We start from the raw sequence: 23,255 nt of genomic DNA, 5'->3' as shown, positions 1-23,255 counted from the left end.
AAAAGTTAGACACAATGCTTGAACAAAATCAGAAACAAATGGGACAAAATCATCAAAAGTTAGACACAATGGAACAAAATCTTCAAAAGTTAGACACAATGGAACAACACCAGAGACAAACACAGCAACAATTAGACGCAGTGGAACATACGCTTGAACAAACACGTGAAGATTTAACTACTGAGTTACATAAAATCGAATCGAAATATCAAAAAGTCTGTAATGACGTATAAACACAAATTTGTGAGCATTTCCAACCTATTTTTTACGGCATGAAAATACATTACAGAATCACGAAGCGGCCATAAAAGAACTGCAAACTATTGTTCATGAAAATCATGAGACCTTGCAAGCTAAAATTGACTCAGTTGCGTCTACCGATTCGGTTACGCAACTTGCAAAAACTCAGGAAAACTTAAAGGACACAGTAGATATGATTTCAACACAAATGGACATTCTGAAACTTGGTTCAGAAAAACACACTGAGGAAGTAAGTACACTATCGGAGAAAGTAGCCGAACTTTCGGATCAGTTCACTAACTTATCTGCAAAGGTAGATGATGATCTGAATGACACAAGACCTGTAGCCATCACTGACACAGAAGAGTATGAACAAATTAAGAAATTCAAACAAAATCAGAATCAAATTAATACGCAACACAAAAGAGAAATCCGGGAAGTACAAGATCAGTTGGCACAAGTAATACAAAAATTACATATTTCAGAGGACACTCGCGCTCCAACACGGGAAGAGGGACTTAGAAATACGGAAAAGCCACAAAATAATAACACAGGGCATTTTGGAAATTATTAAAGAAATTGGCAAGGTGCACCGAATTTTGAGATGGAACCGCCGACACGACGTAACAATGACCGATATGCTACTCGCCGACACGATGATTTTGACTATAAGCTGTTCGTTACTACACGTAAATTCAAAACATTTAAGAATTCTGGCAACGACATTCATCCACAAGCGTGGCTCCATCAATTCTCTCATTGTTTTCCTCCCAACTGGTCATTAGAACACAGATTAGAATTTATGTGTGGCTACTTAGAGAATGAACCAGCTGTAAGAATGCGATCGGTCATTCACGATTGCCACAGTGAAGGAGAATTTTACCATGCCTTCCTCTCAGCATATTGGTCTCAAGCTACACAAGACAAAGTAAAATATAGCATCATAATGATGAAACATTTCGAACAATCTGAATTTTCCAGTCTTGTGAAATATTTTGAAGACATGTTGCACAAGAATCAGTACCTGTCAAACCCATACAGCCCCTCAGAACTCATCCACATTTGCTTAATCAAATTACCTGAACATTTACGACATATTATTTTGGCAGGACGTTGCAAAGACGACATTGAAGCTTTTCAGGGACTCTTACAAGAATTATAAATTGACACTGACAATCGCGGAATGCGAAAACAGGAACACAACAATTACAGGTCACATCCGTTGCAATTCCGCGATGAAAGTAATAATAACTGGACATGACAGGGCTATTCTCACAACACAAATCGTGACCAAAACAGACACCACCCGTATGACAACCGTTGGCAGAATAATATTTACAGAGAAAGATCGCTTTTCCATAGTAATGAATATGACAGAGACAATCATAGAAACAGGCAATATGGCAACCAGAACTATTATTATCACAGGAGACAGAATAACTTCAGATGCAACGGTCCACCATGCAGTGATAATTCAGGGAGAAATTCTCCACCACTTAACCAACAAGAAAGAAACAACAGGAACTACCGACATGACGACAGACGATATAGTCATAACGACAGACCTGAATTTTATCAGAACTAGCGGGATTCAAACAGGGCAGGGCCCTCTCGACAAGGTGAATTTGTAGAAGTTAGGTCTCCTAATCCCAATAACGACGCGCGCCAAAAAAAGTGACAGACAATGACTCGCACCACACCCAGCCACATGCGGCGGCTGGCTCAGCGAAAAATAACATAGACACTAACCTTGAGAAAATTTTTTAAGCATTCTTTACCGGCATATACCGCATGATAATTGCGTTCAAGTTGATTTGCTGCGTACTGAGGAAAGGTAAAGGATTACACCACATTTCACATGTAAAACCGTTTATTGAGAGATATTCTGCTTTTTAACTTAGTCTTTGCTATAAAATTTTTCACTTCACGCTACTTGTACAATTTGTCACACTGAGAAACTATTAACAAGCAACTATGTTTTGAGGTTAACTATCCAGTCTAGAACCTAGGGAACATATTTAGACAGTAATTACCACTGCATTGTGATAGTGAACAGAGGACACAGTGTTACTGTGTGTGTACATTCTTGCTTCTTAGTTGCGACTATAAGGCTTACATACTTAGAACATATACTGCTAATGAGATTTTAATGCAACATTTTGGTTTACTTGAAAAGACATTCTTTATTTGAAGTACTTTCTGTGAGATTAAAGATGACTTAGCATTTGGTTTCTTTGACAGCTACATGATTATATCACGACGCTACTAATGTGTGACACAATTTACATTGTTGCTTTTGAGGTGTATCTGTTTTATATCTGCACAGTTTTTATGTTTTATTCTGGAAAGTAAAACATGTTTTAGTAGTAACTTTTGTGGTATAGCTACAATGAGACAGCCTTTTCCGTAGCACAACAATACATTACAGTACAGTACTTTCTTCATCACAGCAATAAGCATAATAACTACGATATCTATAGGCAAAGCATTTCACTTTTGTCTATGATGAGGTGAATACTTTGACTTCAGCAGAACTTTGCTTACAGAGGACGATAACTACTACACTTCCACAGAATTATCTTACAGCAAGATGCACATTTAGCGCTACAGGACATGCATTTGAGTGATTAATTTTGTACTTAAAACATTTATTTTTAAAGATTTTTTAATCACAAAGATACAAAGAAAGTTTTCGGTGATACATTTCATTCGATTGCTGTAATCTGTAACACCTGAGGGTATAATTACATTAATCCTCATGGGGTACACGCCTACTTTGTGTACCATGTGTTTGGCAAGCACAAGGAGCCCTAGCTAATATGCTATTTGCTTATACAACTTTACACATCGGTACCATATTTCTCTAACACATAAATTACACAGCTATCTGATCATTTAACTGAGAGAGCTAAACATTTTATTTACTACGTCAGTGACAGATCTTTACGCAACTACACAGTTGGATATCTTCACACTTATGAAATTGTATTTTGTCTGTACTGTGTGAACTGTTCATATTTTTTCGGAACAATTGTGATACTATGAGAGCCTTGAATGATGCATTTGGTATGGGATCATGATTATTAAAGTACGTTTGAGGTAGGTGACACTATTGAAATGAGCAGAGAATTTTTTTAGGTTTTGAAATTATTGGAGAAAGCTACGACGTTTTTGAGATTTGGCTGAGGTGTTATGATGTTATTATTACGACGACGATGTGTATTATGCTGTTGAGTTATGCTTATGATCAATGAGATGATGCTATATGAGGAATCTGATTATGCTACGTATTTATTATAATGAAATATTGAAGGAGTGTCGACAAATATGTATATGTGTAATAAGGTAAGGAATAATGAGTAGTGGTTAGGAACTCTGATTTATGAAAAGGATGTTGGAAACCAAGAATCGTACTTTAAGAGTTATGAAATGTGTGTACATACGCGAATGTTAATTATCACAATGCTGACAAAACTTTTTGGACACTGTCATATATGAGATTTTGTTTCTACACACTACTAATGTAAATTTCTAACTTTTGAATTTTTTTATTTTATATGAGACTGTCACTGTAGTGGAAACTGCTGCCGTAAATATTTCAGTATAGAAGGTAGATGATCTTGATGTAATGTGCTGTGGAGACCCAGCTGAGCGACAGTCAGCTGGAGAAAAAGCCATTAGTGTGTGCCTTTCAGAGGCACAGGTGAAGAAGAAAGGAGGCCATTATCCTCGCTATTGACATTCCTTTGTAGAAAGCATCGCAAATACGACACGCTCAAACTTGAAAACATATGATTATACGGTGGAGCTCTTAATTTATGATATTTACTAAAATGCCTAATGAAATGATGAGAAACATTTTTACATCTATTGTCTTTCTAGTTGAGAGATTGCTCATTTTGTTTAATATCTGGTCTTCAGCTGTGTTACAGCATTGGTTTTATAAAATAAAATTAATTGCATTTGCTAATGTGAACACTTTCTGCCAACAGATCTATTAAATAATAATTTTATGATCCACATTCTTCGAAAAAGGAGCACTTGGAATGGAAAAAACAATAAGAAGGGATTAATAACAGTAACTGCATACATAATTTTCTTTTCAACTACTTGGTAATTTTTTTGGTAGAGTAAGTTATTGTGATGCATCACTCTAGTGTTAAGATGTGACATAGGTATTAAACATGGCCATTTTTACTGTAATATTTTTTCTGCCTGAGCTTTGTCATGTATAGATATAAGTTATTGCATTTGCTGCTGCTGTTTGCCAGGCATAGTGCTACTAAATTTCACTTTGTATTACTCTGTTAAGCCAGTTTTACTACTGATTTATTTTTCTTGTTGCTGCACATTGGCTCATATTAGTAGTAATGTTGCATTTGCTTGGTAATTTAGATTTACTGTAGCTTGCTTTGCCAATTTGCATTTTTTGTCATTGCTGTTTGTGTTAATTGTTTTGTGCTGCTGCATTGCCTCGTCCCTTAGTTTATGCATCTGAGCTCAGTACATTTAAGTTAGCTTAATAGGGGGTAGGCTATATAAGAGAACGAGTTGTGATCAATTGGAAGAAATGCATTGAGAAGTTATACGAAAAAAGTACAGAAAGCAGGTATAGAGAGGACTTTTTAGAAATAATGAAGAACGAAGGGAGATCTCCAAGAAGTAAAGAAAATTTTGTTTGCAAGATACTGCAGTAAAACATACCCTGTCCTTTCCTTGTGTTATCCCACTATGTGTTTGTGTACCCTTGGATATTTGTGTTTTTCCTGTCTTTATGTGTTTAGCTAATAAGATTTACATTGTAGAATTTTTCTGATAATATGTTATTTACTTTGTAAAGATGTTTAGACATTATTTATTCTGTTCTGTTTTAATGCTCATGTGTGAATTTGATATTTCAAAAGTTATTCTGATCTTTTACTTATATCATAATTCCTGTAACACTGATGTATATGTTTATTTCTATTCTTTTGGAAAGCCCCTATTACTGCAAATGTTATCTGTATTGTTATATTCATTAATGATGTATTTTGTACCTTTGTTATTGCATTCTTATGTTATAAAATTGTAATTGACACCATCAAATTAAGTAACTTGTAAGTTACATTTCACTGCACACGTTTCTGTTGGTCATAGTATATGCACAATATGTGAAAAAAAGAAGACTGTTAGTGCTTGCACGTGTGTTGATAATTCAGCAAGGGACTGGTTAACAGCATCGCTGGTTCTAAGGACAATTCCAAAAACTTTGTGAGTGCACAAGTGGCGGTTCATGGACTTGCTACATTGTCCGCAAGACTCTTCGATGGTGATTGTGCACCTGCACAATCGCAACAGATGGCTGCTGGCCGTCTCTGCAAGGACTACAGTGGGTCTGAATCTTTGATGGCCCACCAGTACCATTATCTCTACAAGGACTGCAGTGGATCTGCACCTCTGGTGGCCCACCAATACCATAATTTCTACAAGGACTGCACTGGGTCTGCACCTCTGGTGGCCCACCAATACCATAATCTCTACTAGGACTACAGTGGGTCTGCTCTGTGATGACCTACCTACCAATATTCTTCAAAACTTCGACTGACTCTGCTGTGGGTTTGCTCTGTTGTAGCCCATTACCTGTCTGCATGTCAAGAGTCAGCACTGTCTTTCTGTTGGAAGGACAACACTACTTCTTCAAGACTGCATTGAAATCCACTACTTTCGTGTGCATTGTCTTTTACTGCTCAGACTTTGAGGAAAAAAAAGTGCAATTTTACTGTGATGAATGATCAGGACTGTCTTTATGGACTGTGAGAAAATTTTAGCTTTTGACCAACATTGTATCAATAAGTGTGTGCATTTGATTTCTTTGTTATTGTAATAGTGAAAAAAATTTTAACAAATATGTATTGGCCAGTGCCCAAAACAATTTGTAAAATTTTTTGTGGGAAGCATGGGGGCTATGTAAGTAGGTTGTTTAGGTTTTCTTATTGGTAACGCCACGTAGCGCTCTGTATGAAAATCACTGGCTGTGCTGTGTGCAGTCTGTGGCTAGTTTGCATTGTTGTCTGCCATTGTAGTGTTGGCCAGCTGGATGTTAACAGCGCGTAGCGTTGTGCAGTTGGAGGTGAGCCGCCAGCAGTGGTGGATGTGGGGAGTGAGATGGCGGAGTTTTGATAGCGGATGATCTGGACAGAGACAGTAAATTTGTAATATTGGATATCATGGACTGGTATATATATTATGACTTTTGAACACTATTAAGGTAAATACATTGTTTCTTCTCTATCAAAACCTTTCATTTGCTAACTATGACTATCAGTAGTTAGTGCCTTCAGTAGTTTGAATCTTTTATTTAGCTGGCAGCAGTGGCACTCGCTGTATTGCAGTAGTTCGAGTAACGAAGATTTTTGTGAGGTAAGTGATTTGTGAAAGGTATAGGTTAATGTTAGTCAGGGCCATTCTTTTGTAGGGATTATTGAAAGTCAGACTGTGTTGCGCTAAAAAATATTGTGTGTCAGTTTAAGCACAGTCATGTATAATTGTTCAAAGGGGACGTTTCAAATTATGTCGCCTCATCGTCTCCTTTCTCTCTAACTGGCCATCTTATGTCATTGTCAACAACACCAACTCCTGTATTTTCAATCCCACTGTAGCTGTGCCCCCAGGTTGTGTCCTATCACTTCTGCTGTATGTCCTGTACACTGCTGATATGCCTAAGCTCCATCCTCCTGTTCATCTCCTCCAGTATACCGATGACACTGCCTTCCTCGCCCTCTACTCTACCCTCCATAAATCCCAACGATCATTCATTCCAGCTTCACCTCAATTAGTTCATTTCACCATGCAAAAAGTGGCTACTCAAAATCAATACTAGCAAAACGCAGGCTTAATCATATGCTGAACCACCAGTAGCTTCTGACCCACGACATTTACCTTACAATTTATGGCTGTCCTATCCAGTTAACAGTCATGAACCACGCCGCTGCTATGGTCGCAGGTTCGAATCCTGCCTTGGGCATGGATGTGTGTGCTATCCTTAGGTTAGTTAGGTTTAAGTAGTTCTAAGTCTAGGGAACTGATGACCTCAGATGTTAAGTCCCTTAGTGCTTAGAGCTATTTGAACCCATTTTTATCCAGTCAACTAACACACTAAAATACCTTGTACTAATACTTGACCGCTTAGTGACATGGAAGTCCCATCTACTAACCATTCAATAGGAAGCCCACAACAGATTAAAATTACTAAAACTGCTAACTGGCCAAACATGGGACTTGTACCCTTCCATATTTCTCCACTCCTACAAATCCCTGATCCGAACCATCCTGTGCTATTTCAATGTGGCATGATATCCTCCATCCTTTTATCATGACCTACAGATCCTTGAACACCATGCACTGCACCTAGCATTTTGAATTCACTTACTGTCCTCCACCTGCATCCTCTACCAATGAATAAAATTTCCCTCCTTGCTATTGCATTTTCAACATCTCTGAGTATCCTACATTACCCACAAACTTGACACCACTCACCCCTTAGTTTGCCCCCTGCTCACTAGTCTATCACCGCATTCCTCCAATGTAACACCCTCCACATCCTCTGTCAATGGAACTTTAATCGCCTTCTCTTACCTGACCATGAAATTCATCCTGCTATGTACCCAGCCTACAAGATGTAAATGAACCTATCCAATCCCCCCCAATCAGGACTCCCTTCCTCTCAACTCCTCACCACTGACATCCTAAGCTTTGGACAAGTACGGTATCCCTCTTCACTCTCCCGAATTCTTCTTCTATCCTGCACAGACACCCTCTTAAACACTACTCCAACCGCTACATCCCCTTCATACCCCTCTTCCTGACAGTCTAGGCCAACTCATCACTTCAAACTGGCTTTTTACTACTTTTAACTTATACTTTTGTCTCTCTGTCTTTTATCTTTCGTGGAACATTTTGTTGCCCTTTCATCTGCATCAGTCTTTTAATTCATCAACTACTCCGCCTTTTATAATATATTATGTACCTGAATCTATGTCTTTTTATTATGTCAGATATTCATTTGTCAATCTGACATGACTAATTTTATACTCTGTTTTAAACTTTTTCTCTCGTGTGGCTGAACAGCAGTGACTTGTCTCTGCTGACAGCCCATCTCCTGCCATACAGGGCGCGAAAAATGAAATAACAATAACGAAGAAAAAATATAGCAGCACTGTGACAGTGAGTCTCTGTTCTGATATTATTACCCATTCTTACGTCCCTTCCAGCAGCTATTCACTTGTAATCGGCAAAAGGCTAGTCCTTTGCAATTCAGTGATGGTGCTCTTAACACCCATCCACCCCACATAGAGCTATTGACTAGACTATTAGCGAAAATATATTCTCTACAACCAGCAGTTATTGATGAGACAGGCTAGAGATACTCTCTAGCACTCGAGTAATGGCAACTACCCCTCTCCAGCTCCCATGCTTCACAACCAGAAGAAAAAAAATTGAATTCTCCTACTGATTTTTTAATTACCAATTTTTGAAGTACCCTTCAATAGGAGGTGGGGAGTTAGACTGCGCCAATAGTCTGAGTCATCAATAATAAGACTGTGCCAATATTCCAAAGATGATGAAATGAAGATAGTATCCTACATCCCTCCCAACAGTGACATGAAAATTGAATTTTTATAAATAATGAATATATTGTTATTATTAATTATTATTATTATGCCATCTGCAATACAGGGTTATTACAAATGATTGAAGCGATTTCACAGCTCTACAATAACTTTATTATTTGAGATGTTTTCACAATGCTTTGCACACACATACAAAAACTCAAAAAGTTTTTTTTAGGCATTCACAAATGTTCGATATGTGCCCCTTTAGTGATTCGGCAGACATCAAGCCGATAATCAAGTTCCTCCGACACTCGGCGCAGCATGTCCCCATCAATGAGTTCGAAACAGTAAGGCTTCTGCTTTAGCCTTTTCCGTAAGATTTTCCAAACCGTCGGCTGTGGTACGTTTAGCTCCCTGCTTGCTTTATTCGTCGACTTGCCCGCACTTGCCCGCACGCGTTCAATCGTTTCTTCGCTCACTGCAGGCCGACCCGTTGATTTCCCCTTACAGAGGCATCCAGAAGCTTTAAACTGCGCATACCATCGCCGAATGGAGTTAGCAGTTGGTGGATCTTTGTTGAACTTTGTCCTGAAGTGTCGTTGCACTGTTATGACTGACTGATGTGAGTGCATTTCAAGCATGACATACGCTTTCTCGGCTCCTGTCGCCATTTTGTCTCACTGCGCTCTCGAGCACTCTGGCGGCAGAAACCTGAAGTGCGGCTTCAGCCGAACAAAACTTTATGAGTTTTTCTACGTATCTGTAGTGTGTCGTGACCATATGTCAATGAATGGAGCTACAGTGAATTTATGAAATCGCTTCAATCTTTTGTAATAGCCCTGTAAATGTAATTACATTTGAATTTGCCGCAAAAAATTGAATTTACCAAGAAAAGTTGGATATCCCACTGATTCTGAATTTCCCCCCAGGGAGGAGGGGTGGAGGTAATGAATTGACCAATTTAATTAATTAGTCAATTAATCTGATATTAAGATTCTGCCAGAACCTCATTGTCTACCTGTACTGCCATCTGATTTCAATTTCGTGTCATGTGTTCTTCCAGTCTAACTGCTCAGCACACACTGAGGAAATTTTTCCACCAGTTTCTTCTGGGAGGGGTGGGGGTGGAGATAGGAAGAGGTTATTAATTTATCAATTTCATTAATTAATCTATTTGATAACAAAACTGGGATGTTGCCATGTCTGCACCAATGGGAAGATTGATGAAGGATCCTCCATCTTAAATAATTTTGGCAACAGTGTAGCGAGGCGTAAACAAACATTACCAATCTACTATCCGGTACCTGTAGAACACAATGCATGCCCACGTTTGCATGCTTGCATTCAACCCATTCAACATTCTGGCGGTTGCACTGGTACCAATGTTTCGGCATTTCACATATGCAATAGCTTATGTCGCGCTTACATTAACCTGTGATCCTGCAGTGTTAATCACTGAAATACGTAACCTAGACAAATATTATCGAAATTTCAATACTCTTCACTAATTATTTTTTGGTGCTGCGATTTTTTGCCGTCAGTGTATTTTTCATCTAAACTTACAATTTGTCCATTTTGATGAGCGCTTTCAAAATGCAGTCCCTCTACAATAATCCATTGAGTGGAACACAAATGCAGTTAATGGCCAAGAGACACCCACACCTGCAAACATCGATCGACTAAATCATAACGAGCGTTTGATTGTAAGTATAACAGTTGGGAAACAAGGTAACCGATTACGAAACACAGCTGACGTGTGTTGCTAAAAATGACAATCTCCTCTACAACCCAATTTTAAATCAAACAATATGCGTTAAATTCGATAAATGTAATGCAAAACCATAATGAGTCGAGAGCGGATGAACTACTCACTGTATATTAAAACTGAAATAAAAGAACATTTTCGGGATATACACGAGACGGTTAATACCGTTGAATTGATAGACGTGTTGTTTCAAACCGTTTAAAACCTTCTAACAAGGGACACCATTGACCTCTAACGCTCGGGAGCGCGCAAAACCATGCTTACACTAACACTGTCATAAAACATCAATGTCCTGTCTCGTTTCCATGCAAAACTCAACACTAGTCTGCTAGCGCCATCAGCAGGTGGCAAGTTGTACAATACTAATATGAACGATTTGCGTGAGTGGTGTAGCTGCAGTACGAACGTGTCTCTTGGAGTGTTCGCTTGCTGCCTATTGTGTAAACTGTGTACAGTGATATCACGAAGAGAAATTATCCTATGAATGTGGTCCAGATATTAGGGACTATTTTGCGACGTGCTGAACATGGAAATGAAATCGGAGTCGAGGTTAGAAAGTTCGCGGATATACACTACTGGCCATTAACATTACTACACCAAGAAGAAATACAGATGACAAACGGGTATATATTGGACAAATATATTATACTGGAACTGACATGTCATTACATTTTCACGCAATTTGGGTGCATAGGTCCTGAGAAATCAGTACCCAGAACAACCACCTCTGGCCGTAATAACGGCCTTGATACGCCTGGGCATTGAGTCGAACAGAGCTTGGATGGCGTGTACAGGTACAGCTGCCCATGCAGCTTCAACACAATACCACAGTTCATCAAGAGTAGTGAGTGGCGTTTTGTGACGAGCCAGTTGCTCGGCCACCATTGACCAGACGTTTTCAATTGGTGAGAGATCTGGAGAATGTGCTGGCCAGGGCAGCAGTCGAACATTTTCTGTATCCAGGATGGCCCGTACAGGACCTGCAACATGCGGTCGTGCATTATCCTGCTGAAATGTAGGGTTTTGCAGGGATCGAATAAAGGGTAGAGCCACAGGTCGTAACGCATCTGAAATGTAATATCCACTGTTCAAAGTACCGTCAATGCGAATAAGAGATGACCGAGACGTGTAACCAATGGCACGCCATACTATCACGCTGGGTGATACGCCAGTAGGCGATGACGAATACACGCTTCCAATATGCGTTCACAGCGATGTCGCCAAACACGGATTCTACCATCATGATGCTGTAAACAGAACCTGGACTCATCCGAAAAAATGACGTTTTGCTATTCGTGCACCCAGGTTCGCCGTTGAGTACACCATCGCAGGCGCTCCTGTCTGTGATGCAGCGTCAAAGGTAACCGCAGCCATGGTCTCCGAGCTGATAGTCCATGCTGCTGCACACGTCGTCGAACTGTTCGTGCAGATGGTTTTTATCTTGCAAACGTCCCCACCTGTTGACTCAGGGATCGAGAAGTAGGTGCACGATCCGTTACAGTTGTGTTGTACAGGTACCGGATAGTAGATTGGTAATGTTTGTTTACGCCTCGCTACACTGTTGCCAAATTTATTCAAGATGGAGGACCCTTCACCAATCTTCCCATTGGTGCAGACATGGCAACATTCCAGTTTTGTTATCAAATTGATTAATTAATTAAATTGTACAACACTGTTGGTAAAGTTAATTTTTCAGTTCTCAGTTCTCACTTGTACGAGCGTGCGCGTAACCGTCGCGGCGCGGCTGATTGTTGATAATGCGGAAACGCGATGATCGAACGCACGTCCTCACGCTCGCTACAAGACACTGGCACTTGGCTGCACTATTTTATGGTAACTAATTTTTACTGATTCACATCAGTTCATTCCAGGAGACGGAACACGGCGCGGATGATCGATGCTGCGCGACGCGCAACGAGAGGATACATAAATACGTTATTGACGGTGTAGGGAAGCAGCATACTCTCGCCTTATAAAATTCACATCAGTCTTTCCATTGTGTGCCAGTCAGTCCGTTGTAACTAGCTCTGACGTCATAAATGTTGCGCAATACTTTAAAAATCAAGTAAATAACCTGAAACATTTCTAGCATGTCAGGAGTAATACAAAATCAATATGTGTTGGATATCAGTTCAATAACTTTAACCATTTTCGAAATTTGGATGTTTTTCTAACCATTTTCGAAATTTGGATGTTTTTCTGTAAAAATCATTGGCGCAACAGAAAAGACCTAGAAACTTAAAAAATTATATTTAGATTCCTTTTGCATAATAATATAGTAAAAACAGTATTCTGGATCTCACAAATTAAAATTTTAGTTGAAATTCATGATTTTCTGCTTTTTGTCTTAGAAATTAAGGAAGCAAGATAAATTAAGTAGGCGAATAAATGAAGCTAGGATGTTTAAATTTAAGTAGAAGGGATATCCGCTATAATCATAAAAATGTGAGAAGTTTAAACAGAATAACTATAAAACTATAGCTATTGCGTATCTCCAAAGAGCAAGTTCAGAGCTCGTCTACTGGACGAGGACAATTGGCGCAATAATCGCGACAGTGGTAGAGGCCGTGGTAACAACAACGGGTACCACAGCAACCACAACAATGATAACTATGGGAATAATGCATACCGCAATCTTGGCAGCAATAACAATAGTGGTTCGGGCCGTAATGATAATCGGTACAATGCAAATAATAACAGGAATGACGGAAACCAGTATCATACTAGCGTGATGCGGGCTTCGCAGAATAGTAATAACGCCAGAGGGTGTGACGAGCCGCCTCAGCAGTATCCGGGGAGCGTATCTGCTGGGACGAGACAGGGGAACCATTAGCCGCGCCGGTGAGGGGCCGACCGGGCGTGGAGAAATTTTGGCGGCCCAATAACAGTAGAAAACCGAGGTGTCATCCTTATGCAAATTCCGTATGGAATAATCAACGGCGGGGGAGTGTGCCAGTGTTAGGAGAAAGGAGTGCGCCCACAAGTAGTAGATCAGCTGTAGACACGGCAGCAGAAAATACATTCACTGTCAGTGAGAACAATTTAAGCAGTGTTCCGGAAATCGATTATAAAGTGGCAGCTGTAACACCCACAGCGAAACTGGAGATTGAGTTTAAGAACGATTCGCAAGTGTTGAGAGAAGATCAGATGTCGGATAAAACGTCCGTCATCGAGCGAGGGGATGCAGAGAGGGATGAGGTCTGGTTAAGGCAGTTCGGTCGCTTATACGACGAACTAAGAGATTATAGGGGCCTGTATGAGAGAAGTATTTATGGGGAGCGCGTGCAGAATTTTCCGCGTCTCGTCCCGCAGGAAGATAGTGTTTGTGAAATGATAGAAAGTTCTGGCCCTAACTGGCAGACTTTACCAGAAATAGTTGATGTTAATGGGGAGCACGAGCAAGATTCGTCGTGTTTCATACCGCAAGAGTTGGATGTTGAAGTAGTAACGGAAAGTTCTGGCCCTGACCGCCAGACTTTACCGAAAGTTACAGTGTTAGAAGTGGCCGACCCATCCGACGCAAAACTCCAGTTTAAACATTGCGAAAGTATTGAGGAGAAAGATTACGAGAATTTTAGTGATGGCCGGACACGACTGGTAGAAAAGCACGTAGATTACAGCGTGTATGAGGTTAAAGCTGACGTTATACGGTCCGACGGTAGCAGTGTGGGTTGCGCAGATCCAGAGGAAGTAATTGCAGATACTACTGGGCACATTCCTCCAGGTAGATTGGCAGATGAGATCAATCTGACCAAAGAGGAATCAACGAAGGTGACAATTAGTGAATTGATAGCAAAGCAACACTCACTAGTTGACGAGTTACAGGAAAAGGTTTCGGTATTGGAGGCGAAGCTACAGACTAAGCCTCAGGACAAACGTGTTGAAATTAAAACTGTATGTGAACAGAGGCTGAAAAAGCCGCCAGATAAGCCGGATTTAGGATCAAAGCCGGATGGTATTTTCTGGAATGACCTGGATATAGACGAGGATTTACTGTGGGAAAATAAAGAAACAGTCGAGGACAAGTGTAGACAGATAGTAGTGTCTGTTAATATGCACGACCTACAACTAAAAGTGTTGATTGACACCGGTGCAGAATTGAGTGCTGTATCTGGAAAAATATTTGAGTTACTGAAAGACAGACCTGGAATCGTAGTTATGCCAGTAACAGGAGTGAAAATTATCGGTGCTACTGGGAAGGCCAGTAAACCGGTCACAAAACAGATTTTTGTCCACTTCGAGATATGTGGGGCACGATTTGAACAAGAGTTTGTCGTCGTGCCAGACTTAACTACGGAAGTAATTATCAGGTTAGATTGGCTATTAAAGTACCGTGCAGTGATTAATTGCGAAAGCAAAACTTTGACATGTACGTCACAAGATAAAACAATAGTCGTTAGTTTTGACGAGGCAGGAGACGGTGTGCATAGACTATACCAGCCTATACACATTGTTAACTGGCCGGATGCTATTGACGTAGGTATGAATTTGAACTACTGTAATGTGAGGAATCTCGGCATTGACAATAGTGTAGAAAGTGAATTGGAAAGTATTGTAGACGGTGTGTCAAACATAACACACGAACAAAGACGAGGCCTGTATGAAGTAATAATGAGGAATAAGAGTGTGTTTCCAGACAAACCGGAACATGTGGAAGAGATAATCAAATTCCCTCCACGGATTGACATTAGTATTGGTGTGAAAAAAGATCGTTTGCGAGAAATAATGAAGCTAAAAGCCGATGCTCGCATACGTCGTCATGACGCTAAAGCTCGTTTTGCTAAGTTTGTAATCGGAGACTTAGTACTTGTAAAAGCTCATGAGAAATCGAGCGAGATAGACAATGAAATTTCTAAATTTAAGTTTGTTTATAATGGACCATATAAAGTCATTGGTATACCTCACACAAATGCTTACTGCTTAGAGTATCCAAGCTCTGGAAAGCTTTTAGGTATACGGAACATTGTAGACCTGAAATTGTACCAACCAAGGATTGATTAATACCACAGAAAGGGTAACTTGTACAGTATGTAAATATAGAGTGTAAGATTTAAGGATGTGCCAAGTTGCGATGCTTTTGCCTAACCTAGAGGTCGTTAAAGAAGTTGTCATTAATATGTAATTAATTTTGATTAAATGATTTAAGAGTAACTGATTAGTAACCAATTGAAAAATCCAAGCTGGTAGTTTAAGTTTTCAGCTGAGTCACAGTAGATAAAGGAATGTAAATATGGTTTTGTAACTAGCTGTAAGGTTTCATAAACATGTGATTTACTAGTCATTGCCGATGTACTTAGACGCTGTTTTAAGTTTCAGGCTAGTACATGCATGTGATAATGGACAGTGTTGAGTTATCCACTGTGATAGTGCTAATGGACTCCTTGAGATTACTCGGGAGTGAGTTTTTCCGAAAGAATTAAGTGAAACCGACGTTCTGGAAATGCCGTTACACAGGCGAGTGAGATCAAGCGTGCCGCACAGGCGGGCGCAACAGTACTGGAGAGGCGGAGCCGCTGTCGGCTTTTGTGCCGCTCTCGGCATTCTTTATACTTGCGGGTACGGAAGGCGTAGTTGTTTTTCACAGCTGATGTGAAAGAATTCTTCTGTCAATATTTTTTTCGATCTGCTGTATATTATTATCTTGTTTAGCGTTAAGTGGACTCTCATGACGAGAATATTAATTATGAAAAGGTTATATAAAATGTGTATTCTATGTAATTAATTATTAATTAGCGTATTTTGATATACCTGTTTTTTATGACCATGTACTCTGGTTCATTTTGTAAATAGAATTCCATTTCTTGATACTGTTAGGAATTTTGACGATTTCAGAATTGCTAAACCATTTTCTGTTTTCTATGAATTTTAATATGTTGTCAACCTGTTTTCTTTTGTGTAAGATGACAGAGTGGAATAAGGTTAGGAGTGTCTCCACTCAATTACTATGGCCTAAAAATTGGTTTAGCCTAATGCTAAATTTTCTTGATATTTTGGGCATATGCATTTCCGTTGCTTTTTTACCTTTTTGGGACATTTTCTGAGTCTGTTTAGGTTACACGAACATCCTCAGACAATGTGGGGCACGTGTAACGCCGGAAATGCATATCCTCCTATTTCCATCTATTGTACTATAATCTTTTTTCCTTATTTTGTTACCTGAAGATATGACGTTTCTGTGTCTTTGTATATTGTAATTGTTTTACTATTTGTATATACATGCATTTATGTCGCTGTATAATTGGTTTGTTTTGTAAATACTATTTGTATTTTTACGCTGGGTCTTGCCTAGGGAAAACTATGCTATCGAACGAATTCATCGATAAGTCGTGTGGAGAACCAAAGTGTTTAGGATCTTTGGTAGTGTTAACTCGGCCGCGTTGAGCGCGGGCAGTGGAGTGTCTGACTGGAGGAGGGCAGTGGAGCAGCTGTGTTGTGTGACGCTCCCGCGAGTTGCCGCGCTTTCGGGGTTTGGCAGCATGTAATTGCGCTCGACTTCGTTTCGGCTGGAGACCGTGTCGAGAAGAAGGCGCGCCAACATCCAGCTTCTGCAACAGCGACGGTCGACAATGAGTGACTGTCGCCACCTCCTCGATCGACGACTTCAAACCTTCAATCAACCAACAAGGAAGACTGGTAGCACGTAAAGTTTTGGAACTGTATGGCAGACCTCAGCTTTTCAAACTGTTAAATTTTTCTCACTAAATTACAGCAACGTAGCATGAACCTTTGTTGCTCATTGTCCCAATTGCACTACCAAGCAGGGTCGCTTCCTCTTCCTCTTCCGGAATGAACCCGAGTGTTGTTGAAATTCAAACGCCAGCATTAAAGTAATATCATTCGATTTCACTGCTTTAATTTCAAAGTTCAGTTAAGGTATTCATAGCTGGCTACAATATTTAGATTACACAAGACAAATTGAGAGTGCGAGTTTTGATACCGTATTTTAGCTTACCTGTGACTGCAGCTCAGCTTGGTACGTACTAAATTTTACTATTGTTCAGAATCATTTAGTTCAAGTTCAAAGTTAAATCTCTTATTTCTAAATTGCGTAGATTCAAGTAGCTTTTGAAATGATTGTTGAGGTAGCCCAAGACTAACCGTATTTTACTGAATTTCGATGTGCTTCAGAAACAAAGCTCATTATTAATTTCAGTCACTAAATTAACTTTCAATTTTCCGGTTTTATTAATTCTTCTGCTAAATTAAGTCAGAGTGTAGCGAAATTTATTACTTCTGACAAACTTTCAGTTTTCACACTACACATGTCAACCTTCAGTTGCCACGCATCTAGTGCTAATTATATGTGTAATAACCTTTCTTTTTCAGTACTATAGTAATTGTCCATAGGGCTGTCGACCGTAATTTCCCCCAAATCTCAAATATCTAATTACCGCTAGTTAATAGTTAACGTAACGGCCGCACATTTACTTTCTTTATTAACTTTACCCCTTTTCAAAATAAATTTCCACCAGTTTCATTTGCATTTTTCCTTTCATTTAGATGTAACCCTTTCCTCCCTCTTTACCGACAGATTAACTTCGGTTACGATTGCTTTTCCCAAATTTCCATTACGTACACGCGGTTTAATTTTTCACTGTCATTAAGTTCGATAAGCGAGAGGGAGGTTACACACTGGAGTTTATCTATCATCTCTGTCTCGCTTTTGCGATTACTAAATGATCCTGTAACGATGCGTGCTGCTCTCCGTTGGATTTCTCTATCTCTTTTATTAACGAATCCCACACTACTGAGCAGTATTCAAGCAATGGGCGAACAAGCGTACTGTAACCCACTTCCTTTGTTTTCGGATTGCATTTCCTTAGGATTCTTCCAATGAATCTCAATCTGGCATCTGTTTTATCGACGATCAACTTTACATGATCATTCCATTTTAAATCACTCCTAATGCCTACTCCCAGATAATTTGTGGAATTAACTGCTTGTAGTTGCTGACCTGCTAGATTGTAGGTAAATGATAAAGGATCTTTCTTTCTATGTATTCGCAACACATTACACTTTTCTACATTGAGATTCAATTGCCATTCCCTGCACTATGCGTCAATTCGTTGCAGATCCTCCTGCATTTCAGTACAATTTTCCATTGTTACAAACTCTCGATATACTACAGCATCATCCGCAAAAACCCTCAGTGAACTTCCGATGTTATCCACAAGGTCACGACACTCCCCTGCGGCACACCTGAAATCACTGTTACTTCGGAAGACTTCTCTCCATTGAGAATGAAATGCTTAGTTCTGTTATCTAGGAACTCTTCAATCCAATCACACAATTGATCTGATAGTCCATGTGCTCTTACTTTGTTCATTAAACGACTGTGGGGAACTGTATCGAACGCCTTGCGGAAGTCAAGAAACACGGCATCTACCTGTGAACCCGTGTCTATGGCCCTCTGAGTCTCGTGGACGAATAGCGCGAGCTGGGTTTCACATGACCGTCTTTTTCGAAACCCATGCTGATTCCTACAGAGTAGGTTTCTAGTCTCCAGAAAAGTCATTATACTCGAACATAATACGTGTTAGGCACGTTCGAATCCACATTAGCTCCGAAATAACGCCCTCACAACTGCACAGAAGCCTGTCTGACCACGACTGACACCTGCAAAGCACTGAGGCCACTGCGCAGGCGCCATTCCTGGTCAAATACAACAGCGCCACCTCCAGGCTTGGCTAGAATCTGCACCTAAATCGCTTGTTTCCAAAAGAGGCCGACTCACGATTGACAAAACATTCAGGAGGAGGAAAAAATATTCAACGCCAATTGCTTAGTCATTTAAGGGCGAGTTTCTTTCTGTCATGTGAAACTGTTCATTTGCTGGACTATATAAGGCTATAATTACCTTGTCTGAAAAATAGTTGAAGCTGCTATGGTGACTTTTGTCACATGGAATTTTCCCCTCATAGCAATAAATAAGGAAACAATTAACTTCTAAGGTACTTTTTTAAATTATACGAAAACAAGAAATTACAATTAATGAATAACAGTATTCTGAGGGCAATAAATGTAATACAAAGTAAATATGTCTGTCCTGTGATTACTATTATATAGAAGAAACCACTATTACTGTACACAAACGTGTCGTACACGTTCTCAATGATTTTGAACATAAACCACTGAATGTATGTTATATTAACGTTATACACTCCTGGAAATTGAAATAAGAACACCGTGAATTCATTGTCCCAGGAAGGGGAAACTTTATTGACACATTCCTGGGGTCAGATACATCACATGATCACACTGACAGAACCACAGGCACATAGACACAGGCAACAGAGCATGCACAATGTCGGCACTAGTACAGTGTATATCCACCTTTCGCAGCAATGCAGGCTGCTATTCTCCCATGGAGACGATCGTAGAGATGCTGGATGTAGTCCTGTGGAACGGCTTGCCATGCCATTTCCACCTGGCGCCTCAGTTGGACCAGCGTTCATGCTGGACGTGCAGACCGCGTGAGACGACGCTTCATCCAGTTCCAAACATGCTCAATGGGGGACAGATCCGGAGATCTTGCTGGCCAGGGTAGTTGACTTACACCTTCTAGAGCACGCTGGGTGGCAAGGGATACATGCGGACGTACATTGTCCTGTTGGAACAGCAAGTTCCCTTGCCGGTCTAGGAATGGTAGAACGATGGGTTCGATGACGGTTTGGATGCACCGTGCACTATTCAGTGTCCCCTCGACGATCACCAGTGGTGTACGGCCAGTGTAGGAGATCGCTCCCCACACCATGATGCCGGGTGTTGGCCCTGTGTGCCTCGGTCGTATGCAGTCCTGATTGTGGCGCTCACCTGCACGGCGCCAAACACGCATACGACCATCATTGGCACCAAGGCAGAAGCGACTCTCATCGCTGAAGACGACACGTCTCCATTCGTCCCTCCATTCACGCCTGTCGCGACACCACTGGAGGCGGGCTGCACGATGTTGGGGCGTGAGCGGAAGACGGCCTAACGGTGTGCGGGACCGTAGCCCAGCTTCATGGAGACGGTTGCGAATGGTCCTCGCCGATACCCCAGGAGCAACAGTGTCCCTAATTTGCTGGGAAGTGGCGGTGCGGTCCCCTACGGCACTGCGTAGGATCCTACGGTCTTGGCGTGCATCCGTGCGTCGCTGCGGTCCGGTCCCAGGTCGACGGGCACGTGCACCTTCCGCCGACCACTGGCGACAACATCGATGTACTGTGGAGACCTCACGCCCCACGTGTTGAGCAATTCGGCGGTACGTCCACCCGGCCTCCCGCATGCCCACTATACGCCCTCGCTCAAAGTCCGTCAACTGCACATACGGTTCACGTCCACGCTGTCGCGGCATGCTACCAGTGTTAAAGACTGCGATGGAGCTCCGTATGCCACGGCAAACTGGCTGACACTGACAGCGGCCGTGCACAAATGCTGCGCAGCTAGCGCCATTCGACGGCCAACACCGCGGTTCCTGGTGTGTCCGCTGTGCCGTGCGTGTGATCATTGCTTGTACAGCCCTCTCGCAGTGTCCGGAGCAAGTATGGTGGGTCTGACACACCGGTGTCAATGTGTTCTTTTTTCCATTTCCAGGAGTGTAGTTCTTACGTGTTCAGAAAACTGCCATACGTTCAGGTAAAAACACCTGGAGTTGCCCCTATTAGAAAAAGTTACGTGCTACAATCCGCTGTGTAGAAGCAATAAGGCAATGACGGCGTCCAGATTTAGTTTCTATCGATTCGTCTACGTCTCAGTAAACCGAAACTGACAAAAGTAAGCGATTCATTTACGTTTAGGCATGCATTTCTAGCGCCGGTTCCATATTTTTCTTCAACCTCCGAATAGTGATACCATAAGTGCCCTCTGCCTCACGCTGTAAGGTGGCTTGCAGACTGTGGACGTAAGTGAATGTGTAGTGATTTCTCCTGGGAGTGTTTACACTTGTTGGCCAGAGACTTTGTTGCTGAGCAAGAGGCAATGCGGAAGATTACTCGCTCAGGAGCTGAACTTCTGAGGGGAAGTTGGGGTAAGTTTGTGATGAAATGCGTGTGAAATCACACCAGAAGAGAATGGTGGAGTAAACGAGACAACTGTAGATAAAACTGAAATTAAGCATCTGCTCTCCTACAGACACATTCTGAATATGAGTGAAAGTAGATGGGTGGGAAGAGTATTGTAAATGGGATGCCCCATAGAGAAAGAAGTTAGTCATCCCAGTAGCTGGCATGCTGAAAGATATTCGGTTCAAATGGCTCTGAGTACTATGGGACTTAAAATCTGTCATCAGTCCCCTAGAACTTAGAACTTCTTAAACATAACTAAGGACATCACACACATCCATGCCCGAGGCAGGATTCGAACCTGCGACCGTAGCGGTCGCGCGGTTCCGGACGGAAGCGCCTAGAACCGCTCGGCCACCGCGGCCGGCTACAGATATTCGGGATGCAACCACTGTAAGGGGATACCAAGGAAAGAAGCGATCAGCTACAGAAATCAAGAGACAACAACGCGTGAAGCTACTCTAATGTGTAACGGTCGTTCATTGTTTCATCTAGTCACATAATAGTATCACAGTTCTTCGACTTACATTTATAAACACAATTTTAAAATGTTCTTCCTCGCCCGTTTTTTCATCTGGAGTCAAAAAATGTAGTATTCATCGCCGCACTTGCTTTGTACATGCGTGTTCATGTTGTACCCATCTAAAAAATCGTAAAATGACGAATTCCTACAACTCTGCACAGATTGGTGTATACGTTAGGCAATAACTTGCTTCTTTTCTATGTCATAGTTTAGTACGCAAGTCGTATCCTTGGCTACTCATTTTTGATGTTAATGCCCCGAGAATACGAACGCCATACCCATTCAAAGTATTCAAATTTTTGTTATTTGAATGCCTCACAAAACATTTCAGAGTCTTTTCTCTGTCTACAGGTAATATTTAACTAACAAAATTCATTTTTCTATTTCGTCTGCTTCAGGTTTGTCACCGTAACTTGCATGATTTTCTGCTTGAAAAAAAATGCCTATAGTTATTGCTATTCTGGATTTTTAGAATATGATAAAATATTCCTTCAACACTTATGATACGGACTTAGTAGAAACCACTTCTGATTACTGAAAGAAACGTTTATTTTCTACTGGTATTTTTTTTAATCCATAGCGGCAGTAAGTGTAGACATTTACTTCACAGCTACTGTACCCAACAAAGTAACGAGCGGTGTAAAGAAAATGCGTTACCCTGGAACCTTGAAAACTTAAAGAGCGAATAGCTGCTCCCCAGTGGTGTGAGATGTTAAGCACTGTCTATCTGCCGCTCTGGATAGAGTACGTACCTACAAACGACAGCGTCGATACTGCTAACCAATACTGCGAAGCAATGGTTTTCTTGCAGTTGTCAACCGGTGTACAATAACACTGACCAGCTCACTTGGAACGGGACAGTCCTCACTGATAATTCGGGGCGAAGTCCGCGGGTATCACGTGTAAGTAAGTGGTACTGTGGGAACGTCGCCGGGAACGTCAGAAAATCTAACCGTGCTCTGTTTAGGAACCCGCCATACACCGACACAGTTATGTCGCACTGTAACTGTACTGGTAAAGTCTGGAGTAAAGAAACACGATACAAAATCTAGTTTGCAATGAACTCCCGTGATATGAATGTATTCTATAGGTCA

General features: G+C 41.0%; 1 protein-coding gene across 1 annotated transcript in view; it reads right to left on the bottom strand.

Moving 5' to 3' along the window:
- The window catches only part of LOC126162059 (clavesin-2-like), a 247,354-nt gene extending 224,371 nt beyond the window's left edge, over window positions 1–22,983 (bottom strand). The window contains exon 1 of the mRNA XM_049918313.1: window positions 22,914–22,983. The gene's annotated coding sequence lies outside the window, so the exon portion shown is untranslated. The remainder of the gene's footprint in view (window positions 1–22,913) is intronic.
- Between the last annotated feature and the right edge of the window lie 272 nt (window positions 22,984–23,255).

Source organism: Schistocerca cancellata, chromosome 2 (genome assembly GCF_023864275.1).
Source record: "Schistocerca cancellata isolate TAMUIC-IGC-003103 chromosome 2, iqSchCanc2.1, whole genome shotgun sequence".
Classification (NCBI taxonomy): domain Eukaryota; kingdom Metazoa; phylum Arthropoda; class Insecta; order Orthoptera; family Acrididae; genus Schistocerca; species Schistocerca cancellata.
The sequence above is the reverse complement of the archived record's forward strand: the minus strand, read 5'-3'. Positions and strand labels throughout refer to the sequence as shown.